This window comes from Alligator mississippiensis, chromosome 3, assembly GCF_030867095.1.
Source record: "Alligator mississippiensis isolate rAllMis1 chromosome 3, rAllMis1, whole genome shotgun sequence".
NCBI lineage: Eukaryota > Metazoa > Chordata > Crocodylia > Alligatoridae > Alligator > Alligator mississippiensis.
Window position 1 is genome coordinate 69967342 of NC_081826.1, and position 26749 is coordinate 69994090.

General features: G+C 42.7%; 1 protein-coding gene across 10 annotated transcripts in view; it reads right to left on the reverse strand.

The window, feature by feature from the left end:
* FAM110B (family with sequence similarity 110 member B) overlaps positions 1–26749 on the reverse strand; it is a 301139-nt gene that overhangs the window by 259694 nt on the left and 14696 nt on the right. The window contains exons 2-3 of one of the 10 annotated variants that reach the window (XM_059724063.1): positions 18003–18101; positions 16722–16851 (exon numbers count right to left, since the gene is read on the reverse strand). The exons of the other annotated variants lie outside the window; for them this stretch is intronic. The gene's annotated coding sequence lies outside the window, so the exon portion shown is untranslated. The remainder of the gene's footprint in view (positions 1–16721; positions 16852–18002; positions 18102–26749) is intronic. 10 annotated transcript variants of the gene reach the window in all.

Here is a 26749-nt window from a genome sequence, read left to right on the forward strand (position 1 = left end):
AGATTACTTCATTCATAGGTTCGAAAGACAGAAGAGGCTGTGAGACAGCGTGTTCCAATATACAACAAAACAAGCCATAGGTCTTCCCTGCATTCATTCATGCTTCAAACCCAATTACTATAGCAGAACAAGAGCTTAGAATACTATCTACCCTGATTTACAAATTTCAGCAAAGGAAATCCACCTCAACCCTTGGTAACTTGTTCCAATGATTAATTACCCTCGCTATTTCTAATGGATTTCACATAAAGGGACACTATAAACTTGATAACCACAGTTTTGTTTTGTTTTGAATTAACCTATTCTTATAGTAACCAAAAGAGCCAAGAAAAATATTTTTCTAGTCTTTTGGTTTCCTTTATTCACTGGACTGAACTTTGTGGAGAGTCATACAATTACTGCCAAGAGATTCATGGCAGACGCAGGGAACTTATTTTAACTATTTTTTTTGAAAGGGACTGAATTTCAGATTTGCTTGCTGTCCCTGAACTATATCCCATTTCCTTCTTGCCTCCACTTCCAAAAGCCAGAAGACAATTGTATATTACACATCTTCAAAACACAACTTCTGGTTTTGTAAATCCTAAGCAACAAATGAATGCTTTTGATACCACATCAGGGAAAAGCTTTTGTACAAGAAAACTTTTTCAGCTGGCATCCAGGGTGCACAGAAAAATCAGGAAAATACATTATTATATGTTTATGGTAATTCTTTTTACAAGCAAAATACTTTCCAGACAACATAAATAAATAAAGTAAGCCTTTGTTCTGAGAAGCTCAAAACAACCAACCAACCATGCAGACAGAAGTTATGGAAAAAATGAGAAATACTATATGCTTTTTCCCTTCAGAAGTGGGCCTTCCAGAGGAGCTTAACACTAAGTGCAAGCCTTGAGTTTAGGAAGATCAGATGAAACATAGGAGGTTACACAGAAGAATACATGGAGAAATCCATGAAAGTGGACAAACAGGCAACCTAGCACAGGCAGGCTGGCAAAGAAGGGGCAGGAAGTAAAGCAAACCTCAAACAAGACATTTAGGAGCAGAAATGATAAACATGGTAAATTCAAGATCTGGGTTCTGAATAGACATTGCTTGAACAGTTTCTCTGTTGCTTTTTCTTTTTGAGGGAATATTGACAAAAAACAAATTTCAGATCTTATTCAAGATTTGTTTAGCAATAAAATGATATTTATTCTGAGTGGGAATAAGTTTCCTACAGTTCCCAGTGTGTCCCCCCCACCAAAAAAAAAATTTTTTTTGAACATGATCCATTAGAGACTGAAAATAGCTAATCTTTCTACTGAGATTTATCAGTTAGGACTGAATCACTTCTAGAAAGGAAAAGTTTTAAAACAGTAAAAATACTAATTCTACTGATCTAATTCTGTCTCATAAAACAATCCCATCTCTACCCTAAAGAGATCAAATGTTAGCTGTAGATCAAATGCTCCCTCTCTCAAGAGTCCCATTCACATAGTAAGGAAAGCGATAAAGGGGGCAAGGGTGAAAACTACTTGAGAACGAGAGTTATATCTATAATGGAAGAGTTCTCAGCACAGCCCCTAGTATAGATGTAGCATATCTCAGCAGAAGAGGTATTTCAAAGAAAATGATGTGTGCTCTCATATTCAGTGATGGGTTCTTTGGTGGCAGGTAAATCTCATTTTTGCCTAGAACATAGTCACAGATTGGAGTGGCTGAGCCAAGTGCCAAAACTTTTGTTTTAGACAGTTGAGCTCTGCATTGCTTATATTTTTCAAGACTAAGAGTGAATCCAGAACAAAAGTATGCTGTTGCAAAGTGATCTGCTACAACCTGCATATCTTCCTGCAAATCAAAAAGCAAGGCACTGCTATCAACAAACAGAAGTTTACAGACAAAGTCTCAACCACCCTTGTTTTCACACACAGCTGTCTCAAATTAAACAGCCTGTCCCTCCATTCCAAATCTAAATGTAAATGCTTACATAGTCAATATTATGAGCAGTATGCAGCAGGGCACCAAATTAGGCACTAAGTACCATGAGTGTGAAGTCACAGCTACAGTTTCTTACTGGAAACGAACTGGAGATATTCCCATGTATCATCACTTTTACCACCGTTCTCTCATTGTTTTCTACCCATTACAAACCAATTTGTGAGGACAGCCTCTCTCCAAAGCTTCCATATACCTTCTCTGTTGATGGTGTCAAAGCCCTTTCAGAGGGCAAAAGACACAGCAGAGGTCAATATTCTGCTCTGTACATTTAGCTTATTTGCCATGCAGAGATCACATCTGTTGTTGTTCTCCCTTCTTGGAAACCACACTGGGCTAACTGGCAAAATTTTCTCAACTATATGGCAGCTGATGTAGCTCAGTACAGGTCTTGCAAAGATCTTGCCAGCAACCATTAAGAAGATTCCCTTATGATTTCCACATATGAAATTTATCTTCTTGCATACAAACAATAGAAGCATCTTTGTATTTTGACAGGTTAGTCTTTTATTCCTCAGCACCTGAAAAAGCTTTGACACTGGGAAATGGGGCTCCAGACCCAGATGCCCTGCCATTCAAAAGCAACCCTATCATGTTTTCCAGTCTTTAAGACAGTAGGTTCAGTGCCAAAACTGTCAAAGATTGCACATTGAGGTAGTTAATCAATAGCCTCATCACCAATAGTGGATTCCTTGTTCATCAGGTTTTTAAAGCGGACAGTCCACATTTCTAGAATTCTTCAGGCACCTCTTGGCTAGAGGACTTCTGCATAGTTTTACATGTCAAACTTTAAGCAGATGAAATGTTGGTCTATTCAGCACTCAGCTCTTCTTCAAGGACCTGGTGATCATGACAAAATTGATTAAATCATTGTCAGCCAAAAGAACCATTAATCTGATGCCAGTTTTTAAAACAGTGGTAACATGCAGAAAGATTTGCTCTTACTCGGCAATCAGAAGATAGTATTTGCAATGAGAATATCACATTTCCTCAAGGTTGAAGGGCCGTTGCTGATGAACTCTTCAGTGCCGTGTTTACTAATAATAGTTGAAGAGATTAAATGGTCTGATTCAACACAAACACTGAAATGGCCCAGAACAGGGAATCTGTCCTCTTTTGGTACCTGCAAAATGTTATAGTTCAAATATTCTTAGAACTTACCTTTTATGTTAACTGTGTTTTTACTGATGTTGATGCAGAAGCACCAATTCTCACACCATACCACTCTAAGTCATAATCTTATGCCAGCCATTTTCACCCTTAGGGACGCAAAAATGTTTAGTTTATTGACAACAGTGGACCTAAAACCTGTCCTAGCTTCTTGACAACCTTCTTTGAAATGACTACTCTAAAAGAAGCTAATTTCACATTCCCTAAGCCAAGAGTGGGCAAAATACAGCCCAAAGGCCATATCCAGTAGGGCTGTGCGAAATGTCACTGTTCTGTTTCGACGGAACAGCGTTCCGATTCGAAACTGCTGTTCTGTTTCATTTGGTCAAAACAGTGATGCTATTTTGACGCTGTTTTGACATTTTGCCCTTATCCTCCTACAGTCCTGTATTGATAGTGAGCACTGAAGCAACAGATTTGCATGTACTGGGTGCTGTGGTTGAAAACCTGTATGTGGGTGGCACAGGAATCTGTTGGATTGAAGAAGCAGTAGAATTAGGCAGCCCTCTGGGTAACTGAGCAGCCCTCTATCGGGTTGCACCGTTTACAGAAGTATACAAACAAGAGTCTCAACCACCTTGTTTTCACACACAGCCATCTCAAATTAAACAGCTGTCCCTCCGTTCCAAATCTAAATGTGAATGCCTATATAATCAATATCATGAGAAGCAATTTGCAGCAGGGCACCAAGCAAGGGCTTGACTCTGTGTATGCAAACTTGCAGAGATACAATAGAGCTGATGTGTAGGTAATCAGGTCCATTATTTCTCATCTCCATGTACTGCTGTTAACAAGGATGTTAACTCTGGAGAGACAAATCCGCAGTTTGAGAACTGAAACTAGGCATCACAGAGATGCTTAATGGTATCTTTTAGACTGAGCACCAAGTTCCGTCAGGTAGAGTGGTTTTCTTTAATCTTTACTAAATCTGTAGAGAAGCCTCTGGGAACCACATTATATTGGGCCCCTAATATAGTCTGTGGCCTATTGTGACCTATTTATAAAACTTTTCTAAAAAGGTTAAAACGATATATTCATGTAAATAGTATACAGTTAGAAGTTATAATCCCTATTCCACAATATCTTTCAGCTTTAATGCATCTTAAATTTAAATTATCGTTATATGGGGGGGGGGGGTGTTAAGATGCTTTTAGGAAAAAACAAAGTAAAAAACAAACCATGAAATTAAAAAAAAAAATATTATAAAAATTATTGATTTTTATCCATCCTGGCCACCGATGCATCATGATAGATGTTGACAAGAGAGCACAGAGTATAGGGGGGGGGGGGGAAAGAAGTGCCACAAAGTGAAGAGAATCACCAAATGATATGACTGTTAAAAAGTCACTAATGGGAAAAAACAACTTTTTGGGGAAAAACAACTTTTCGAATTAAAATAGGGTAGCGACCTATGTGCAAAAGTATACAGAACAATTCCAATTTTGACAACAAAGCATAATGGGAGAATGTACATAAGTAATGTTTAAGGAGATTACCAAGATTGCAAAGGGAACATTTCAGAGTGTTACAGAAATAAAGAAGTTACTGCCAACGTTTCAGAACAGTGGAATTTTTTTTCTGTCACCCCCCCACAACAATGGCTCTTGTTTCAGGAGGCTTTGCAGCTGCAGGGGATAATTTCTGTTGAATAGAGCCTTAAGTTATTAATAAGACTGAAAATCTCTTGACCTAGATTTTTTTTTTTTTTCAGCTTAAAAAAAAAAAGCTACGCATTATAATGCTTCCTTTTGGAATCACAACATATTATAGTATTTACCTCACACCAAAGCATTTCAAAACAGACATTCACAAATAAAATTAAAACACCTTCTACCTGCTCCCCCCTTGCCTAGGTTTGTTTTATGAGCATATGAATATAAATAATATTTCATTCAAATAGAAATTTGAACTGCAGGTTGAATTAATTTATTTTTCAAAGCCACTTTACAATTTGATTCTCATTTTGCCTGCTGTGATAATTGATCAAAACTGCACAGGGATTAAATGCGAAAAAGATACGTCTCTACAAGAGTCAGATTTCATCAAGAGATGGAAAAATATGTATTTTTAGTATTAGCTTTAAAATACATTAACCACAAATAGATTAAAGATGGTAGAGAAATGTATACTCCATCTCATCCATTTTTAAACTTTTATTTACCATATTTCACACACTAAAAGTCAGGATTTGAAGCCCAATTTTTGTATCTTAAAACTCAAACTCAATTTATACGCCATGCCACATCAAAATAAAATTGGGGACAGAGCTGGGCTCATCCAGGCTTGGCACTCGGCTGGTGCAGCCCCATCCCAAGAGTGACACCGGCAGCGCCGCTGCAGGGGATGGAGCCATGCCAGCCATGCACTGAGCCCAGCTTGTCCCCAACCCCTGCAAGCAGCGCTGGGCTCAGTGCCATTTGCACGGGACAGGGATAGAGGCGGGCTCGGTGCTCAGTTGATGCAACACAATCCCCCGTGAGCAGCGCCATGAGCAGGGAATGGGGCCACAGCATATCGAGTACCAAGTCCTGCCCCAACTTGTACACCATACCTATGAAAATCTTTACCTTTCAGATCGGAAAGCCAGGGATCAACCTATACACTGTGTCAACCTATACATCGTGAGTTACAGTAAATATCTTAAATGAAACTTTAAAATAGGGTTTTGGGGTTTTTTTGAAGTAGCACCTTATACTATACAAATATGCAGACCTCAGGCAACCATAAAATATACCTCAGATGTCTATCGAGTATGCACAATTACTTGTAAAGTGGGCCAAAAATTATTGCACACACATGTAACAAACAGCACTTTTTCCCAAGTTAATGAATATTTCTTAGAAGCAGCAAAGGTCAGGAGTGAGGCACAGTGACAAATGCAATTGACCAGGGAATTTTAAACAAGGCCTATGTGAACAATACCTAATTTAAGTCAATTTTGATGATCTTCAGAAACATAAATGTAAAATTCAGTTCAGAATAGAAAAAAAATTCAAAAGTTGTTTAAAAAATACAATATATGCTTATTTTGCACTTCAGTATAATACACAAGATACTTTTTGGCACAAGAACTGCATGGCTTTACAACTTGCTGAGAAGTATAAGAAATCACGTGAGCTGAGAATATTTTGCTGCCAATACAGAAATCTGCTGAAAACCCTTGCTTATTTCCTTTGCCAATTTTATGCTGCTACAGCTGGATCACAACTTCCTTGTACCCAGGAGGTCATAAGCTGTTTGAAAACAAATGTATGATATAGCTAATCTTTGTGTCGGCTAGTCATCCCCAATACAAAAAAAGAGTGAATTTCCATTTCCCAACCTGCAGCTTCCCTCAACAACAAAAAACTGCATGTCACTAATTCCAAATTTGTTGCAGTACTCTGTTCAACAGATTTAAAAATCAAATATACACAAACCAACCAGGATATAAAGAATTTGTTATATGTTCAGGGCTTATAACCCAGCCTTTTTTGGAAGGGAATAGAAATAAAAGCAATCTATTTACCACCTAGAATTATGTTCACTAATTGAGAAAAGTGAGTTATTCCCGCCTCAAAACCCAGCATCAAATAAAAATTATCTACTTAAGTAGGTATTTTTGTCCAACAGCTACCGTCTTGAGGTCTCATAACTGAGATGAGTCTTCACACATGTTCAAACTTCTCTTGAAGTTGAAAACTACATTGTACAAAGTACTAATACTAATGAGATGTTTCTGGAGTGACTTCAACAGGGCACTCTGGAAGCAACAAAGGTTCCACAAATTCAATGTCCACTGACATTGAAAGCTTTCACAAATTCAACACACATTTTACGTTAAAAAAAATACATAAAAGTCCAAAGAGAAATTTAAAAATAATACCAACAAGCTGCATTAGCTTTCTTCTGTTGATTTGTTGCTCTAAGAAATATGCCACCTTAAGTAGCACAGGACTTTAAACTTTTCCCTTAAAAGGTCTTTATTAAAACACCTGGAAGTTCGCCTTTTCAAAACAAGCCCATATTTTGCATATGATCTGTCTTAATTACAACTCCTACAATAAAGGGTAATTCAGAATGAAACTTAATATATACGAGGAAGAAACTATGTAAAACACTTTCTCTATATTATGGAATGCAAAACTCTACAACTCTTGGTTCAGAGATGATGCCTTTTATTTGGCCAACTAAGAAATTATAAAAAAATATCTCTTTCTGCAAGCTTTCGGCATATGCGCCCTTCCTCAGGCTCAGGGAAAAGTAAAGCTGGTAAATAGTCCCCGCAGGTAGAAAAGCTTGCTGAATTTTTTTATTTTTTTTTGCAATTTCTTAGTTGGTTTAATAAAAGGTATCATCTTTGAGCCAAGAGTTCTAGAGTTCTGCATTTCTTTTTGTCTCAGACCAACACAGCTACCAAATACACCTCTTCTCTATGTTACAACATTTTACAGTTTGAATTAACTTGTGAAGAAGTTGTGATCAACATCTTTGTCCTGGCTCTATGCTGACGTTCAAAATTATCTCACTCAACTTTGATCTGTTCAACTGTCTTTAAAATGTTCCCATATTCCATGGCAATAGTCCAGAAAAAGACTAAAAGAAAATATTAATTAAATAAATATGGAGGTGTCATTGACTAATTATTCATATATAGAATTCTGAAAATGAGTCCAAGCTTATGACAAAAATAAACATGTTTTTAAATTATTTATTCTGCACAAGTAATCATGTATAATTTAAATCTTTTATCCTAGAGGGAAAATCCCAGGATGGAGAAAAATCAACTATTTTTTTAAATTAAAAAACTGGATTTTATTTAAATTAGAATGTTTTTATTTAAACATTTTATTTTTTTTCTTAAGATGCTTTTAAAAAAAACTAAACCTATAAAGATCTAAATAGGTCTTCAGCAGGAAATTCAGGATCGAGATTCAAATTCTATCCTAGTTCTCAAGGAATGATCAAAATTATGTGATCTCCTTTGTGTTATCTGAAATATGTATGCAGGGTTTAAAATAGCTGCACTAATGTTAAGCTTTGTCTAAAGAAAGGATGTGAAAGTCTTTAAGAAATGGAGTATCACACATCAGTCTTCCTGAAAACAAAAAGCATGCCTCCTCTCAAACAATAACGATTTTACCACAACAACCTATACATTTACAACACCCAATTACTGCAATACTTGAGAATGAACAAGAAAGCCTAGACACATCTTAGCTTTGTAATGAGCATACTTGTCCACAAACCAAACAACTTGACACCACCACACCACCCCATCGTGTCACAACTATTGCACAGGATCCCCAAAGCAAATTCATTATATTCAAAGTCTAACCTGACACACAAGCCACTCAACATAGCCTGTGAAGAGAGAAGTGGTCTCTCAGAAAACAGGAAAGTTGAGATCCTTCAAAAAATTATGTTGAAATAATTGTTTAAAATGTTACAGCTCACATGATGCAGCACACAGGACTTTTGTACACCACAAATCCTGAGCTGCCATAGATACACCAACGTAGCTCCTTAGGGTAGACTGAGTAGATGCTGACAAAAGGAGATTTTCTGCTAGGGTGGCCACCGGCTCCCTGAACTAGATCAGCTATGCTGACAAAAGCAATCTTCTTTTGGCATAATGGTACCCACACCAAAGGATTTGCTGGCACAGCTACTTCGCCAATGGGATCTGACTTTTCTTTTCCTTTACATTCATAGCCAATACAACTACCCTCATGAAACTAGCACAGACTTGGCCTGAAACAGGGAGGAAGGAAGGAAAGGTTTATTTTTAGGGTGTGTTTACACTGCAAACACAGCAATGTGTCTAGGTCAGTCTGTTTCCAAGCATACCCTGACTACCCACATACTCTACACCAAGAAATGGATAGTGAAGACATTCCAGAGCATTCCTATTTAGCTGCTCTCAAGACCCTGATCTCAGATGTGCTTGAAAATGGCCACTGGAGTATTCCCAGTTTTGGGCTGTGCGCGCAGCAGCATGCTCAGGAATAGCTTAGTCTGGCTGGGGCACACCCCCCTCACTATGTGCACATGCCCTTAGAGAGGTTATCAGATGCAAGCAAGTTTGCTGTTCCATCAGCGATGCTCCCTCATTTAAGTGCTGCTTTACATCTCGACCTGAGCATGGGGTCATTCATGAGATATACAAAAGAGAGAAGGCTGTTATGGAAAAGTGCTTAAAGAATTTAGTAATTTTATTTTTGATATACAAAGCTTTAAAGTATCAAGTAAGTATATCATTTTCCCATTAAATGCTATACATTTATGGTAGAGATGCACCGATACATTGGTCCTATATTGGATCAGTACTGATATGAAGAAAGTTGGCTGTCTCGGAAATAGGGCAGATGGAGCCTATAATTTGGCTGATAAATGCCCGTGCGTGTGCACAGCTGCAGCACAGCACTTAGGCAGTGAGGAGCAGAGCCCGGCAGCATGGAGAGCTGCCTCCACGTGGTAAGTCCATTGTGTTGGAAGGGGAGGCAAGTGGTGGGGGAGGGAGGGGAGATCAACCACCCCCCCCCCCTTGGTGAGGGAGGGGACAGGAGCAGGGGCAGATGCTGCCTGGGCAGGGTGTGGGACAAACCCATGGCTCATCAGGCGGGCTGCACCCACCCCACCCCAGTCCTTACCAGCTCAACCCCTGCCTCCCCCACACACCAAGAAGTGCAGGAGCTGCACCAGGCATATGGCGGCACTACAGCAAAATTTGGGGTGGTTGCAGCCCCCTCTGTAGCCTCTACCCTGAGCCCCGCGCCCCATAAGAAGAGACCAGCGCAGATCCAGCCCACAGCTGTAGCCCGCCCACCCCATGCAGATCTGGGGCCACATGCCCCCCACCCCCCATGCCCTCCCAGGGTGCACAGTGGGGGGAGCTGCCCCTCCCCCAACAAGCTGCAGATCCATACTGCACCCTGGCCCACCCAGGCAACATCTGCCCCTGCTCCTGTCCCCTCCCTCATGGTGTGAGGGGGGGTGGCTGATCTGCTCCCCCCACACCCCTTCGCTCCTCTTGCACCACAACAGACTTAACAGCTGGAGGCAACTCTCCACACTATCAGAAATTGGACTGGTATCAGTCCTAAAAATTAGATAAATCGGTATTGGCCCCAAAAATCTCCCTCGGTGCACCCTTAGTTTCTGGAGTACTCTATAACATCTTTGGTTTCAGTTCTATAGAATTTTTCATAAAGGCTCTGATAATAAAATATGGATGAGTCACTCAGTTACCAGGTTTTTGCTGATCCTTGTCAGAGAGATATAACGTTTAACTGTGATTTTCTTTGCCAGTGTTTGTCTATCAAATATGGGCCAACTCCTGATCCCACTAAAGTACATGGAAAGACTCCCACTGGTGACAAAGCCAGGCTTTGACTTCTATACACTGAAAGGAACAAAAGTCAGCTGTACTTTTTTCACCAATAAAAGAAGGCAAATCAACCATCAGACCTGTTCAATGTCATTCTACAATCTTAACCAACATTGTATTGCTGTTCTCTGATGAGCCAGCTCTAGTTACATGCTCAGGTGATGGAAGATATTTTGCGAAGGATATAAGAGCCCTGCAAAGTGAACGTGTTTGTTTTCCCTGATGTATATACAAAGACTTTAAAGCAGTGGTTCCCAACCTTTTTTATGTTGCGAACCAACAGGAGCGGGACGGGACGCGCGGAGCTGGCTGCTTCCCTCCCAGGGCTGCCCCACTACCCAGCTTTAACCCCAGAAGCCATTCACCCAGGCGGACAGACAGGGGTCTGAGCAGAGGTCTTGTCCCATGACCTAGCAGGCAACCCTCTCACAGCCCGGTACTGGGCTGTGGCCCAGTGGTTGGGAACCTCTGCTTTAAAGAATAACTTGTTACTTTAAGCAAAGAACACCTCAAATAAAGGACAATAAACCACTGTTCTGGAAGGGGATGTATTTGTTTGTTTGTTTGTTTGTTTAAAATAGTATAAATATTAGAGAAAACATCCATTTTTGCTACTCGCTACTTTTTCCAGTAAGGTAAAAATCTCAAAACAACAGTTTCTCCATAAAATTACTCCTTTGTTTTCACCAGATGCTCATAAGATGACCTGGCAACAAAGACACCACTGGCAAAAACTTCTGTAAGAACAAAACACTGCCAAAAAAGCAACCCAATACATATAGAATAAGTGGAAGTTAAAAGCATTTGAGAAGAACCTATAGAATGTAAATTGGGAACCATTAATCTAAGAGTCCCATATTTTTGTTTTGTCATACATCCTGTTCAGTCCATGGCTAAAAGCATCCTGCAAGAGAACATTATCATCATGTCATCGTTATCATAATCATCAAATCCTGTTATCATTTTGCCGTTAACTACCATGTGTGCCTTGCAATGTACAAAAAATAGAAAGTATGAACTCGGCTGTTTAATAGGGGGCTCCTAACCCCCTATTACTTTAGGGAAAAAGAGACAGTTGACCAAGGGCCAGTAGTGAGGAATATGCAGCTGAAAGGGAAAAGGAGCAACTCAAAAGCTACAGAGAAGCTGCAGGCCACTTACCCAAAGGAAAATGGCACAAAGGAGATAGCTTAAGAGGGCTGGGCTCCAGGTAGTGGATCAAAGACCAACTGTAGCAGAGCTGAGCAGGCTGCCTGTAATTAAGCAAATGAGTAACCTCTGCCATAGAGCAGGGCCAAGCAGCAGAACTAAATGGCTGCAAACAGCAGAGGCAGGCGAAGTCCAGCCTGTGGCAGACCCCATTTCCCAGCAGCCCCTGTCCACGTTGCTGCAGCTGATTTCCAGTGGAGACCCCAGGAGCAGTGGCACTATGACAGTGCAGGACCAGGATTTCCATGGAGACAGGGCAGGGCACACAGCTGGGTGGGAAGCTGCTCTGGGGCTGGGATCTTGCAGCAGTAACAGCGTGGTCTGGAGTAGGGCAGAGCTGTGATCCGCTGCCAGCATGTGTCAGGCAGGGGCATGCAGGCAGTGGATCACATCTCTGCCCTGGCTCCAGACCATGCTTTCACTACTGCAAGATCCCAGCCCTGCCCCAGGGCAGCTCCTCATCCAGCCGCATGCCCTGCCTGTGCTGCTGGGGCCTGTCTTCATGGAAACCACAGCCCCACAGTGTCAGAGTGCCACTGCTATTGGTATCTCCATATAAACTGGCTGCAGCAACAGGGGCTGCTGGAAAATGGAGTCTGGCTGCTGGCTGGATCCATCATTTTTCCTATCCCTGCTACAAATGACAGCATGCAGAGAAGTTGGCTTAGCAGCAAGGCAAGACAGAGTGCACTCAACTGGGGGAAGCTGCCCACAGAGCTGAGTCTGATCATAGGGAGGCAGGCTGAGGAGAGATGAGCCTGTAGAATAGCTAATAAGTAACCTGTGCCCAGCCCTGAGAAACAGCTCCAGGGCCAGACAGCCACTCTGCTTCCGAGAGGTGTAGGGAAAAGGACCCTCTCTTTGGGGAGGGTACCCAGACCACTCATTTGTTTAGTTAAGTGTTTATGTTGACTATCTTGCATCTACAAGACTTGGGAGTAACTAAGAGGGAAGGCACAAAGGAGTGCCATTGACAGATGTAGTGTGCAGAGGCCAATAACCCTGTAAAGCTGCAGTGGGTGCTGGTGAGCACTGGATGTTTTTAGTTACCAGGCCTGGGGCCAGACCACTAGATAGGAATTAATTAGGAAGAGTCCAAAGGTATCAGTGGGAACTCTCCCTAATTAATTCCTATCTAGTGGTCTGGCCCCATGCACCCCACACTCTGGGCCTGTGGACTGAGGGGTCTGGTGGCACAAGACAGGGATGGGGACCCAGATCGGAGAAAGAGATAGGACCAGGGGTCTGGCCTGGAGGTACAAAGCAGAGTCTAGGAAACAGAGGGAACAGTTTTAAAAATGAGCCAGACAGAGGCTACCCCATGATGAGCAGAATCTCATGAAACACCAAAGGCTTCATCCAGGTCCCTGAGGGCAGCCTCACTAACTTAACTTATTCCAACAAGGTGTAGCAAGCAGGATCAGGAGGCTACTTTGGTGAGAGTAAGTGGACCGGGGGGGGGTGGGGCAGGGAAGACAGGGCACCACTGTCACCTTTTGAGACAGTTCCTATCACAGACCCCAAAAGGCTAATATTCCAAATTCAGCCAAGGATGCTCAGCTATACATCTCTTTTCCTTCTTTAGATGTATTTTGTGCAGAGCACAGGTGCCAACTTTGTTTTTTTCCCCAATGCGCACTTGCAGACATACAAACACAAAACAAAACACAAAAACACCCTTGCACTTTACTTTTAACTTGACACACTCCCATGCTGAGCCCCAAGCATGCCCAGAAGAGTCAGTGAGTTACCCGGCTCTGCAGCATGTATCAAGATGAGGCACTTTAGTGGGGCTTTATTGGTGCTTTTATCTAATAGCTAACTGAATCAGCTTTAGCTAAAAGCACCAAAAAGCCCCACTGAAGTGCTCAATCTATACAGACGCTGCAGAGCCAGGTTGAAGCAATGCGCTGCTTCTTCTGGTAAAGCAACTTTTTTATTTTTTAATGTCTGCAAGCATGGCTCTGTGCTTGCTGAGCACCCACTAACTTCTTTCGGTGGGTGCTTGAGCCCTGGAGCCATGGAGTCGGTGCCTATGACTCCACTTTCCCACAGTTTAACCAAACCAGGTGCCAAAAGGAAGCTATAAGCTAAAACCCAATCTGGAGAAGATGGATTTCAAGCTACTAGGAACAAGGCAGACAAACTGCTAGAAGTGGTTCCTGTCCCCTACTGGGGATCATGTCCATCTACTGTCAATGAGTAATGAGTCTGGTACCAATTTTAAAGCCAAAATTTTACTATTATCAGCTTGGGTCTTAGCATTCAGTAACAGTGCACTCTTACTTCACACTTCCCTTTACCTTTTGCATAGTCATTTTCTCTACAAGATTACCTAAGTTTTAATCACCTCCAAGGCTCTTGGACAGCACTTGAACAACCATCAAAGGTCTCTTGGACGTCCAGTTGGTAAGTAAGCATCTGGTAGCATGTGCGCCCAGGAGCCCAATTCATACAGATCAATTCCTAATCTGAATGAGTCTAATGTTTATTTGTTTGGTTTTTTTGCCAGAAACCCTAATTTCTGATGAAGAGGACCAGCATTTAGCTCACATTGTGTATTCTCTCTGATCTTTAAGTCAGATACTGTAGTACTTTCTATTGTACTTGTAGGCATGATTTAAGATGTTGAAGTGATCCCGTTCATAGTATACTCCTTCCCATCTACTATTTCAACACCTGAAATCAACCGAGACTCTTGTTAATAATCCTTCATAAGACTAGTGGCAAAAAGATGCAAAGTATTATTCTTACAGAAAAATCTCTTGGGTTTATCTTGATTTGAAAAGGTGTTAGTTCATTGAGTTCTACAGCCCATCCTATTTATTCTGGTATTTCATAGATTTCATAGACATTAGGGCTGGAAGGGACCTCAGAAGATCTTCAAGTCCAGCCCACTGCCTGAGGGGCAGGAAGTCAGCTGAGGTCATAGGATCCCAGCAAGATAGACATCCAAATTTCTCTTGAAGGTGTTCAATGTAGGTGCTTCAACCACCTCCGATGGCAGGCTACTCCAGACCTTGGGGGCTCGGACAGTAAAGAAATTCTTATGTCCAGCCTGAAACGGTCTTGCAGTAGGTTTATAACCATTTGACCTCGTCATCCCTCGGGGTGCTCTGGTGAACAAATGTTCCCCCACATACTGGTGGTCACCCCTGATAAACTTATAGGTGGCCATCACATCACCCCTGAGCCTGCGCTTTTCCAGGCTAAAGAGCCCCAAAGCTCTCAGCCTATCATCATAAGGTCTGTTCTCCTGACCTCTGATCATGTGCGTGGCTCTTCTCTGGACTCTCTCAAGCTTCTCCACATCCTTTTTGAATTGTGGTGCCCAAAACTGGACCCAGTACTCCAGTTGCAGTAAGGCAGATTAGAAGGGAGTTTTGTTTGTTCATGTTTGAGTGCTATCAATTACTGTTGTACATATAAGGCTAGATACACACACTCTAATTGGCATAGACGCAACTAGCATGAAGTGTATTAACTTGGGTATTAGTAATGCAGCTGCCGCAACATGGAGCTCAATGCAGACTACCCAGCCAAACATTTGCCTTGTCTTCATAGAAGCACAGCTGCACTGCTAACTTTACCCAACCTAGTAAGGTAGATCAACAGGCGCCACAGTCCCAGCAGTGACTACAGAGCAGACATAGCAATTGCTGTCTACTGTAATCTATATGCAAGCCTAAATTTGGCTGTAATCCATAAATACAATCAAGGCAATGTTCACAAATCTATAAACTGGAAAGTAAATAAAAATAAAATAAGCTTCTTTTGCTTATATGGAATAAACCAGATGTCTTCATTTGATGTTGGTTCATATCTGATATGCATTTAGGCTAAAGTTCAGTTGCATAAAATGAGAATCAAAAATTCATCCCAAAACTAATCTGAATTATCTAAATAAAACAGTATCTAAGCCACCATGAAAAAAATCATTTTTGCTTCTCAAATCAGGAAAGAACAATTTATTGGTTTAATCAATTCCAAATAATATTCTCTCCAGACTATATATTCTCAGGGCCACGTGTCATCTTATACTGAAGCTATCCAAGACAACAGATAAAAGATCAAAAGTATGAACGTACCTGGAAATAAGGCTCTAAACAACTCTATAAATACAGTAGATAAGTAACTTATAAATAAGATACTAAGAATAAAAGAGGTTTTTACTACTACTTTGCACAGTATTCCTTTTTAATTATAAAATTTATATACAGGTTAGAAAAGTGATTCTCAACCAGGGTGCCCTGAGATCCTTTCCAGGGCGTTACAGGATGCCACACAACGTTAGCACTGCTGGGTGTACAAACATGATCTGCAAGATAAATCAAGAAATTTGAAGTAGGAACGAATAGATTAAAACCATTCTGACATGTTATGGTCTTTCTGAGTTCTTTGCAAAAGAAAATTGCTCTTTTATTTCCATAGTCAAAAAATGAATGAAAACTAAAAGCTGGCATTTTCCAAAGGGTGCTTTGAATCTAAAAAAGTTGAAAACCACTGTACTATGGACTAAACAGGTGTTTCATGAATATGTTTAATGAACCCATTGCAAGCCCATCACTGCAGCCCCAGAATTTTTATCTAAAACAGACTAAGTGATCACAAACAGCTACTCAACTGCTTCCTTTTTTCCACTTAGTACATTATCATTACAAGGTTATACTTTGCTGAAGACAAATATATATCATTATTCCTAACACCTGCTTTGTAATCGCATGGCAAATGCTTGCACAACTACTTGAGGAGACAAAAATGGCTTTGTATGTACAGTATTCATAGTTTAATTAATTGTAACTTTATAGAAATATAATGCAAGTATTCCATGAATATAGTAAGAAACACAATACATTACAGAAAGGCTCATCTGTACCCCATGTTGTTCAGACAGGTGGGAACTAGCGATACTGCCATACTTGACTTTGAGGAGATCAGAAGCAAGCACAAGGTTCAAGACTAAAACTGTAAAAGCTGGAGACTCAGGTGGCATTACCTTTAGTCCTTCCAAACAAGAGCAACAGCCAGGCAGGACATCTTCACAGAGCGCTTACTGGAGGCACTAGTCTTCTTCAGCCACAGGGTGATATTCCAGAAACAGGAGCTACTGTGCAGTTACAGTTCCTCTAATAAAAGAGGAAGACCATCTTTTTTATATAGACCAAATAATAAACAAGGAAATAAACGGGAAGTACTAGAAGTCACAGTACATAATCAAAACTAGGCCTTACTTCGCATAACAGAGACTCTGTGGGGATAATTCACATGACTGCAATACTCACAGAGGGTGCAGTATGTTAAAAAAAACAAACCTAGGAAAAGAGGGAGAAGTTACTTAAGGGTATATCCACTTGCTTGAAGATCCAAAACGTAGCGCGTTATTGGCCTTTTAGTTTTTGGATAGAGACAAACAGGTTAAAGAATAAGACCTCATGTTGGTGGCTTACTATAGCACTCCAAATCAAACAAAAACTAACAAACAAAACAGGTGGATGAGGCATTCAACAGCTAAAAAAAAAAATTGTGTAATAGAGGACTCAGGCATCTGTTGGGAACATAACAGCTGGAGACGCATAGTCCCACAAATTAAACGCTTTAAATTCGTCTGGACCCTATGACATTCACCTTACAGTACATGGGGAACTGGGTGTAGCAAGTTTTGAGACGTTGTGTAGTACAGATGAGAGTCTAGAAGGCTAGATAACAGCAAGTACTATGTCTGTCTTCAGAAAAAGAAAATGAAGGAGGACCCAGGGAGTTATAGACCAATTTACAAAAGGAAATTGGAACAAACAATCAGTCAATTTCAAGCATCAGGAACTTAACAAGGTGATAAAAACACCCAATATGTGTTTGTGAAGAAAAACAACAAACTAACACAATTGTATTCTATGAAAGGGAAACAGAGAGAAACAGTAATATATGATACATCTTGACCTTAATATGGCTGCTTTGGGGCATTGTTTCTAGCATTGGAAACTTTCTGAGAAATTTCCAGGGCTGGAATCTTTCCCAGAGAAGCCTTCCAGGCTGCAGCCACCCCCTGCCCCCTGCTCTCCAGCCATTACAAGGGAGTGCACACTGTCTCAAAGCGAGTGAGGCAGTGGCAAGAGGCCCCCTGAACCATCCCGAGTCTGGAGGATGAATTGGGAGTGTTACTTGGCTATTCTTCCCCTCCCCTCTCCACTCCTCCCTTCCTTGTCTTCAGCAGGGGAGGGATGAGTGGGGCAATGGTCCCCATGCATTCCCCAGACCAGGCTGCCTTCCCAAGTCTTACCCAGTCCATGTCCCCAAGTCTTGGGAAGATTCAGGGAACAGGTCAACTTATCTATGATCAGGAGTCAAGCTGCAGGTGAGATTTCAGAACTGCATCTGTCTTCAGAAAAAAAAAAAAAAAAAAAAATGAAGGAAGACCCAGAGAGTTATAGGTATCTTTCTTCAAGATTAGGCAAGTGTCTTCTGGGACAAATGGACTGAATGCCTGTAGGTTGGAGGTTTCTACTATGAGAATACTTTTCTACTGGGAGAATTGCTAATGTTTGTATGTGGCCATAGGCACTACTTCACGTGGCCATTTCATTGTTTTAGGGCAGGGCTATCCAACTGGCAGTCCATGGGTCAGATGTGGCCCCCCTGAGGAGTTAACCTGCAGCCACCAATCTGAGTGGTGGTCACCCATTGCTCTCCTGCTGCCATCTTTGGCCACCCTTTCCTTCCTCTAGCTTCCACTGTCTGCCTCCAGAACCTGCACATCTCAGGGGAACAGTGGAAAGGGTGACACAATGTCTGTACAGCACAATGTGCAACCTGTGTGATATGTGGGGGAGAGCTGTAGCCCATGTGGCAAGTGGCTGGGAGGGCCTGAGGGTCTGGCCACTTAGAAGTTGGACGCTCATGTTCTAGAAAAATCTATGGCACAATGGATGAACAACTTGTTGAAAAAAAAAACATAGTAAAAAAGCAGTCATCAGTAGCTTCTTGCCAAACTACAAAGATGTATCAGATGAGATGCTGCAGGGATTCTGTCCTAGGTCCAATACTATTCAGTATTTCGTCATTGTAATCATTAATGAAAGAGAGAGAGTACACTTATTAAATTTGCAGAAAACACGAAGTTGAAAAGGTTTCAAGAGCTTTGGAGCACTTATGATTTTTGACAGATTGAAGAAATGGTACGAAATAAGTAGGATAAAGTTAGGTCAGGACAAGAGCAGAGTACTACAAGTAAAGGGAAATAATGAACTGCACAAATTAAAAATGAGGGACAACTAACTAGGCAGCAATTCTGCAGAAGATCTGGGGATCATAGTGAACCTGAACTTGAGTCAATGGCACAGCACTGAAAAAAGCAAACATCTTTTTGGGGTTTCGTGTGTGTGTGTGTGTGTGTGTGTGTGTGTGTGTGTGTGTGTGTGTGTGTGTGTGTGTGTGTGTGTCCTTCCACTCTACTTAACACTCGTAAAACCTCAACTGGAGTACTGCATTCACTTTTAAACCCTAAACTTTGAGAACTAAAGATAGACGTGGAAGAAAATGTCAGAGGGAAGGAACAAAAGTGATCTAGAAAACATGCAAGAGAAATCTATGATGAAACTGGAAGAAGCGAGTCTTTAGTCTAGACCAGTGGCTAGTTAAGTGACTGAATCTGACCCATGCTGGTATGGAGGAGTAGCAGCACATGGCTCAGCCCAGCACATGCCCCCCATTTCTCTGCCCTGCACCATGCCACTGATTCCCTCTCCAACACCCCTCTCTGCATCCCACCCCACTTCGCTCTCTCATTCCTATGGCAATTGCTGTTAATCTATCACCACCATATTCACCCATCCATGCTGCAGCTGGAGGTGGAAATCAGTGCTGCACATGATGGAAGCAGCAACAGAAAGCTGCTGCAGCGGGAAGCTGTGACCTGTGTGGCAAAGGGGGAACCAATGGCAGCTGCCAGGTCACAAACAGCAGCCTACCACTCTAAAAGGTTGCCAATCTAGGGTCCAAATAAAAACACCTAGGGGAGATGGGATAGCCTGCAAATATGTTAAAGGGTTATTGCAGAAGTGGAAAGATACTAACTGTTTTCCATGTCCCCTGAGCATGGGATAAGTACTAATGGAATTAAATTGCAACAAGGAAACTTTTAGATTAGACATTAGGAACATTTTTCTAGCACCAAAGAAAGATGATAGGCAGGCACTGAAACTACCTAGGCAGAGTATGGAATCACCATCATTCAAGGTGTTAAGAAAAGAAAGACAAACAGCCATTTCTGGTAGCTCACATATAGTTAATTCTGCCTTTAGGGAAGGCAGATGAACTAGATACATTTTCAAGACCCCATAAACCTTATCTTCTGTTCTTGCCCCAGCCATCCTGGAATTCCCTATAGCTGGCACAGGCAATAAGTAGCTCGCGGAGCACTCCAGTGGCATACTGTAGTCATAGAATTATATAATCATGGAAAATTAGGATTGGAAAGGATGTCAGGAGGTCATCTAGTCCAGGGGTAGGCAACGTTTTTTGGCCGGAGTACCAAAAAAACCACAATGTCTACCTTGGAAAGTGTCGGAGTGCCGACATGCCGGAGCCCGGAGCAGCTGTTTGCAGCCTCCTGGCTGCAGCTGGCCCATGGAGCCCAGTCTGCTTGCAGCCTCCCAGTTGTCTGCTGGGAGCAGCCCAGGCTCCGTGGCTGGCAGCAGCTGCTTAGAGCCCAGGCTGGCAGTGGTGTGCCGAGCAAAATGGCTTTGCATGCTATGCTTGGCATGCATGCCGGGGGTTGGTGACCCCTGATCTAGTCAAACCCGCTGCTCAAAGCAGTACCATACCCAACTATATCATTCCAACCAAGACTTTGTCTACTTAAGTCTTAAAAACATCTTAAGGGTAGAGATTCCACAACCTCTCTGGGTAGCCTGTTCCAGTGCTTTATTACCCTCCTTATGAAACAGTTTTTCCTAGTACCTAACTTAAGCCATGCTGCAACTAGAGACCATTCCTCCTTGTTCATCTGCCACCATTGAGAACTGTCTAGCTCCATCACCTTTGGAATGTCCCTTCAGGTAGCTGAAGGCTATTAAATCCCCTCATTCTTCTCTTCTCAAGCCCAGTTCCCTCAGCCTCTCCTCAGAAGTCATGTGCCCCAGCCTCCTAACCATTTTTGTTGCTCTCTGTTGGACTCTCTCCAACTTGTCTATATCTTGTACTGGGGTGTCCAAAACTGGACACAGTACTCCAGATGTGGTCTCACCAGCACTAAATAGAGGGGAAGAACCACTTAGCCTCTACCTGCTGGCAACACGCCTAATAATGCACTCCAGTATGTGGTTAGCTTTCTTCTCAACAAGGGCACACTGTTGGCTCATATTCAGCTTATTGTCCAATGTAACCCCTAGGTTTTTTTCTGCAGAGCTGCTGTTTAGCCAGTCAGTGCCCAGCCTGTACCAGTACATGGGATTGTTCCGTCCTAAGTGCAGGGCTTCACACTTCCCCTTATTGAACATCATGAGGATTTCTTTTGTCCAATCCTCCAATTTGTCAAGGTCTCTCTGAATCCTAGCCCTATCCTCCAACATATCTACTACTCCACCCAGTTTGGTATCATCTACAAACTTGTTGAGGGTATACTCCATCCCATCTTCCAGGTCATTGATGAAGATATTGAACAAAACCAGGCCTAGGACCAACCCCTGGGGCATTCCACTTGATACCGGCTGCCAACTAGACACTGAGCCATTGATTACTGCCCTCCGAACTAGAAATGCACTGATACATAGGTTGGATATCAGATGATATAAAGAAAATTGACTGTCGGAAATCGGCCTGATGTGGCCAATAATTTTGCTGATAAGTGCCTGTGCACACGCGCAGCTGCAGTGCAACCCATAGGCAGTGAGGAACACAGCCCAGCAGCTTGGAGAGCTACATCCAGCTGGTAACTTTGTTGGGGTGGAAAGGGCGTGGAGGGGGGGGCAGATCAAGGCCCCCCACAGTGAGAGACAGAGTGGGGCTGGGGCAGGAGCAAGCACTGCCCAGCTGGGGTGGGGAGCAGGATGGAGCTGCAGCTCGCCTCAGGGGTGGGGGAGGGAGGTGGCTCCTGCCGATGCGCGCACCTTAACAGGGCACTGGGGGGACATGGGTGGGCTGGGGCAGGGGCTGTGGCGGGCTCTTCCTGACATGGGGGCAGGGGGTTGGGCTGGGATTGTATTCAGGGTGAGCGGTGATGGCAGCGATGGAAGAGGAGATTATTGGCAGACTATGGAAAATGTTGCGGTGGCTGCAGCCCCCTCCCTACCCCCATAGCCCTCCTTCCCAAGTGCAGCCCAGCCCAGCCCCACACCAGGAAGAGCTCAGCTCAGCCCCAGCCACAGTCTACTACTGCAGCCTCCCTGCCTCGCCCTGCACAGATGAGGGGGCCACATGCCCTGCCCTTGTGCCCTCCCAGGGTGCATGCAACAGCAGGAGCCGCGCCCCCCGGACAAGCCACAGCTCTGTCCCACACCCTGCCTGTGCAGCACCTGCCCCTGCCTCACTCCTCTCTCACCACAGGGGCCTTGATCTGCCCCCCGTCCCCAACAACTCTCTCCTCCCCCCTCCCCTTCCACCACAACAGACTTACCAGCTGGATGCAGCTCTTCAAGCTGCTGGGCCGAGTACTGGAAATCGGATTGGTATCGGCCAATATACCTCCTTAAAAATAAGCTATTAGTGCACCCATACTCTGAACCCAGTGATCCAGCCAGTTTTCGATCCACCTGACAATCCATTCACCCAACCTGAACTTCCTGAGCTTGCTGGCAAGAATGTTGAGGGAGACCATATCAAAAGCCTTGCTAAAGTCAAGGTATATCACTGCTCTTCCCATATCCACAGAGCCAGTCATCTCTTCACAGAAGGAGTCCTCACACGCTAAGCAAAATTAATCTTTACAACTAAGGACACATTTGAAAATCTGACCCTATGCATCTCAACTGGAGCTGCTAGGCACTAAATGCTTTTGAAAATCTGGTCCTGACCTCTTCTGAATGTCCAGTGTATTCTAAAAGTAAAATGGGGACAGAATGAATACCTGTAACTGTGAGGTATTTTTAGATGGGAGCTCAGGTTTTGAAAACTTGTATAAAAAACAAAATCTTTCCTAACGCCTGTCTAAAAGCATCCAAAAGAGGTCTAACAAAACCAGCCATTTATACTTTGCAACCCAAGACTCAGATCAAACATCTTGAGGTCTTATCAGTTCTCAGGCATTAGTCTTTGAGCTAATTACAACTGTGCCTCACTCAGCAAACACACAAGTACATGCCTTCCATTTGAGAAACCATGAGGCTAACCACCAGTTCAACATTACATGGGGTCCAGGGCCCCACTATTCCACTGACCAAACCAAAAGTCTACCTTGGAGTCATCCCTGATCAAACCCTCTCATACAAAGAACACATCATGAAGACAAAACCAAAGGAGAGCACTCTTAACATTTTATATAAGCTCACCAACTTGAAATGGGGAGCTAGCCCTTCAACCATCTGAACTACTGCTCTGGCTTTCAGCTTCTCTTCTGCCAAGTATGCATGCCCGGTGTGGGAGAGATCCATATATGCTAGGTGCCTTGACCCCATTATGAATGATAGCTGCTGACATCACAGGATGTCTGAAGCCTACCAACCTAAACAGTGCGTACCTGTCAGGTGGAGTAATGCCAGCCAGCATCAGAAGAGCAGTGACCAGTAGGACAGAATAATCAAGACAAACTGAAGAAGATATGAGACACCTGCTGTCTGGCCATCCCACAAGACACATACAGGAGCTTCCTCACCAGCACCCAACCTCTTGATGTCACACAAAGATAAATGACTACAGATACGCAACAAAAGGCTGGAAAAAAAAATACCTGACGGAGAAAATAAATGGACATAGCAGTAGCCAAGTCCTTGCCACCAGGGCTGACCAACCATAGCAAAAATGGCAATGTCTCAACTGTCTACGCCCCAACGAATTAATGAAAATGTGGTGCTATACCATTGGTTCAACCACCTGTGACTGGCACAGAGCCTTGGACTATGCAACACCTGCTGCAATGCCTGTTGCTTGAAGGCACATGTACAGTGAAAGATCTTGAAAAGTACAATAAATGAGTACAAGCATACATAACAGAATGGGCAAACATGATGTACAGACATGAAGAGAAAAATTGTGTTTCACTAAAATCTACATTTCTTTTATTCAGACAGCATGAGTCATGAAAGCCAGACAAAAGAGAAAGTTCACACAGCAGTCACAAGACTCAGCAGGCATGTCTACACGAGACACTTACTGTGAAGTAGCCTAATAACACTGCGCAGTAGCAAGCCAGTCAGAAGCCATTCTATTATGCTACAACGAGGCTACTGCACAGTAAGCATCACAAAAAGCAAACAAACCATGCACTGGCACTACCGCACAGTAGCACGAGCCACTGAGCGTTTAGTTAGTACTTCATTAAACAAGTACTAACATGAAATGCGCAGTAACTAGTGTATCTACACATTCATTAATACACACTCAACATAAACGAATCCATCCAGGGAGGTCTCATCTTTTACAACCCAACCAAAAGAAAAAAAATGCACGGTACTACTCAGCAGTGGAAGGACCTTACATTCAAATGTGCCTTCAACTTCACCTTCATCTATATTACGTTAACATCTGGCCTCTCTCTCGAATGAGGAGAAAGCAAACGAGAGTACTAAACAGTACAAAGCAAATCAGTAGGTTTTCACATACAAAGTTCATAGTATTCTCCTCCATTAACAGTTATCATATGAAAGATACTTTGGCAATAGAGTTCCCCTCCAGAATGCAAGAAGGAAAAGTACCGATAAGATTAGGACACAACCAATTCTGGGAGGCAATACACAACAAATAGTCTAAACAATCACGCTGACATGACTGGGCCACAGGTATTATTCCAATAACACAGCCCAACACACGATTTAAAAATTATTACATTAGTTGTAAAACGCTAGGGTGCGTCACAATAATTTACAGGTATATTGCATATATAGGGGTAGAAATCAAACACAGGCAGGGGAAGCTTCGGTCACTGATTCAATCTGGAGAAGATTCAGCATGATTCAGCGACCGAATCTCCAAACCAAATCGGGAGACCCATTAATCTCTCCAAATCGAATCAGAAGCCTTCGATTCAATTCAGCAAGATTTGATGATTTGGCCATAGGCACAGCTCTATATGTTTTTTCTACATACCTCAAGGTACCAGGCATGGCTCATGACTCCCGAGATGGTGGAGCAGATGGAACATCCTATGGGAGTGCAGAGGGGTCCCCCATGTGCTTGGCAGTGGACGAGAAGTACTTCAGGTCCACTTCTGGGTCTGCCGCCGAGCACGCTGGGGGGGGGGGGGGGGGGAGGGGGCTGCGTTCCTGTGGGATGCTTCATCTACCTCACCATCTCAGCCTTCACAAGCCATGCCTGGTACCTCGAGGTATGTAGAAAAAACATATGAAGCTGTGTCTATATCTGAATCTCTGATTCTCCGAATCAGAATCAAAATCGGGACAGTGATCCGAATCAGCAAAACAAATCACTATCCCCTGAATCGGGCCGAATCCGAATCAAATATGGCCTGTTTCACACACCCCTAATGCACAAGATCCTCAGTGCCCTGTATGATATGTAATGGATATCCTCAGGGGCTGCCCTAGGCTGTGGTAGTAACATAAAAGTTAAGTGCCACAGGTTCTGCAGGAAACAACAAGCTGCCAGGCATTTTGCTACCTGTTGGTCCTGGTTAAGGCAGGGATGCTCCATTTTGTTTTGTTCTTTTTAAATCCATATTTTCCAGCTGCCTACCCATTTTACCTTTATCCCCTACTCCCTCTTCAATTCTTCCCCTATAGTCTCCTGCAACATGATCTACTAATGGGGCAGAGATCTCTTGCCCAGCCAGGGAGCTCAGCATTCAGTATGTTGCTGGCAAAAAGTCTTTCCTGACATGATACTGCATTTAAGAAAGAAAGCATGTGGCAAGGAGCCTCTTATTTACTGGGCACAATTTTTTTCCATTTTTTTTTTCCTGAAGAAAGCCTAAGCAAAGAAATTAAAAATCACAGTGATAGAAAGGACCCTAAGGGTCATATACTCCAACTCATCTCAGAAGTGCTATATTGCAGGATTTCTGAGGGTCTCCAGTCTCTTCCTATCACCAAGTGCAGTTTCTTGCTGAATAGTAGGACCTCATTTAAGTAGAGGAAAACTTTGGCATTTGCTGTGCATAATGGCTGATTTGGCTATCTATATTCAGGAAAATCTTGATGGTTCCATTTGTGCAATCAGCCAAACTGCCAAGAGAGCCAGAAATCCCAGAGACAGAACCCAACTGCTTTAAAAAATCCTTCAATTGTTTGAGTGGACAGAAAGAGCATATGACTTTCCAACCATAAAATGCTTTGAAAAAATCTCCTTGCAGGCTGTACTCATACAACAAAACCAAACGAACTTCAAATGCAGGCCCTATAGCAGTGAATCTCAACCAGGATGTCACAAGATCCTTTGAAGGGTACCCCAAGTTATAAAATAAGTCAGTTGTGAAAAGATAAGCAGAGAAGTGTAGGCTCAGGCTCTTCCCTGCCAGGCCATTCCCTCCACCCCACACTGCAAGGAGGTAAGCACTGTAATAAATGTATTTTCAAATGGGGTATCACTCAATTCACAAAAGTTATGGAAGGATGCCTCAAATCAAATGAGGACTGCCCTTAGTCTAAAACAGTTGAGAACAACTGCCCCACAGTTTTATGTAGGTGGAATACCAACTTCCCCACAGACCACCCCAACTTTACATTCAACAAGAAGATTATTGTACATGATACCTTTCTATATTTTACACTTTTGCATTCACTTTGTAAGAAAAATCATTCTTCAACTTAATCTAGTACCATATAGATAATAAGTGTTAGAGATGTCTGCTAGCAGGTTTACTGTTTTTGACTTCAGGAGTTCCATCTCTTCCTGCGAGAGGAAGACTTTTCCCCAAAGGAG